Source organism: Penaeus japonicus, unplaced genomic scaffold, assembly GCF_977035675.1.
Source record: "Penaeus japonicus unplaced genomic scaffold, GWHDUDI00000001_assembly GWHDUDI00000037, whole genome shotgun sequence".
Taxonomy (NCBI): domain Eukaryota; kingdom Metazoa; phylum Arthropoda; class Malacostraca; order Decapoda; family Penaeidae; genus Penaeus; species Penaeus japonicus.
Window position 1 is genome coordinate 25,616,649 of NW_028234439.1, and position 2,500 is coordinate 25,619,148.

Below are 2,500 nucleotides of genomic sequence, written 5' to 3' on the forward strand. Positions count from 1 at the left end.
TGTTTACACGAGACCTTTTGGGATAGGTGACAGAAGCACTTGGAAGTATTTGGGCTCCTCGTTGCATATTCAAGATGGTTTTATATTGGTTAAGGTCTTTTGCAAGTAAATCTATGTATGTATATATATATATATATATATATATATATATATATATATATATATATATATATATATATATATATATATATATATATATATATATATATGCATATGTATTGTATGTATATATATATGTATACATATATGAAAAAAGAAAAAAAAATATTCATATATATTTGTGCATAATCACCCACACCTACACACAAGCCATACCGTACCGTCGTAGGGAACGCGCTCGGCTGTTGACCAGGAGGTTCTCCTAACACTCAGGTTCGAGTACCGGCTCCGTTTCAGAGTTAGGATGTGTATTAATTCGGGGTAACGATACGACACTGCTAAAGTCTAATTCTAAATTTAAGTCTAAATCACGAAAGAAACCACCGTCTTGGTTCTTGAATAAAAAAGATCAGTTCGAGACGTAGAATCGTATCACATATTTATATCTATCTACGTATTGGGAACTGGGAACTGGAGTAAAGGGAGAAGAGAGGCCTTAGAGTAAGGAGGGGAAGAAAAGCTGAGGCGTTATGCCTGTAAAAGGACCGTATTTAGCTATTCATCTATCTATTTATATGTATATGTGCATGTATATGGTTGTGTATGTGTAAGCTTGATATTTAGGCCTATAGTTATAATGTGTATATGATTATTTCCACTTCCACTTAGCTGCGTTCGTTTTTTACAGCTGATATTGCGTCGCGTAGAAAAATTCAATACTATAGATTCATGACCTAGGGTTCATGAATGTCAGAGGAAAAAAATCAACGGTTATGTTTACTGTATTTTTGTCTTTAGTTCTTACATTTTGTTAACATACACCGGATGTTATGCATGTGTATTTTGCTTACTGAAGAAAACAGTAACTCAGTAGGGTTGTATGGAATGCTACTGCACACGGTCAGGTAAGATGCACTCATAAGTTCCCATCGAAAGGAAAAAATATATATATGTATATTTGTGTATGTCATATAGATTATGAGCCAATCAGTTTTCGGTCAAATAAAGTATATTAATTGCGAAGTTAATTAGATTCTCAAAATGATTCTTTCGGAGTCTATGGGTTTTGCATAACTGGCTGAAACGAGCACTTCGTGTTGTCATGATGATACTGATGACCATAATGATGATAATTATAATAATGATAATGATGATGATGATGATGATGGCGATGGTGATGATGATGATGGTGATGATGGTGGTGATGATGATGATGATAGTGATGATGATGATGATGATGATGATGATGATAATGATAATGATGATGATGGTGATGATGATGATGACAAAAACTAATTGTAATGATAATAGTAATAATAGCAACAACAACAATAACAACACAACTACAACTAGAAATTTAAAATCCTGAAAGGGTAAGATAACAGTTGCAAAACTAGTCCTTAACCTAATTTTCTTTTACACCCAATTCCTGCGCGAAATAGCCACAACTCCCCATAGCGATAACGTACTTTAGATATAAGAGATAACACATTTACATTTCATTCCAGAATCCTTGGATAAAGCAAAAGAAATGCAGATCTACGGAAAATGATATGTAAGATGATAATGAATGATGTGAATGAATAGCTTTTTTTCTTTTTTTTTGTTTATTTCAACTCTTAATCTTTAGTGTTTTACAAATAACATACGGAAAGAATTCGCTAATTGTGAAAAGAGACATTTATTTTACGCAAGGGACGGTGCATACAATAATCTTGAAATGTCAGGAAAATCGCTGTCCGAAATCCATTTTCCTCCCAACCAGAGAGATAAGAGAACAGAGGGAAAGAACTGAAGTGACCCAAGATCGTAAATTAGCTCAACATGACCTGTTTTTCTAAGATTTAACCTGATAGCAAAATATTGGTCACTACCCGACTAGGTTTGCTGGGGCGAGTATTGCAAAGAAAAATAAGATTTGGGTCATTGGCTTAATTGGAAGGACCTATGTTTACTTTTTTTTATGTTTCCTCATTAACTGAATATGTATTCTTAGCGATTTTATATTTCGTAAGGCAATGGCACTGGTTTCAGGTGAGTGATCATTTAAAAGGAAATAGCCAAATATATATATATATATATATATATATATATATATATATATATATATATATGTATGTATATATGTATATATATATATATATATATATATATATATATTATATATATAATATGTATAGATACTGTACGTAACAACACACAAGGAATTCATATTTGTATCACTTTCACGAATCTCAATAAAATTAATAAAATGGAAGAAAGAGAAGAAGAAAAAAGGAAAACCGAACTGACAACTGACCAACGTATTCCATTGCAAATCCAAAAGGAAAAGAAAAAAAAAGATGGTCGTTGGCCCGTGTCAAGCGTCTCCTCTCCTCTATAAATCCACAAAGACAATCTC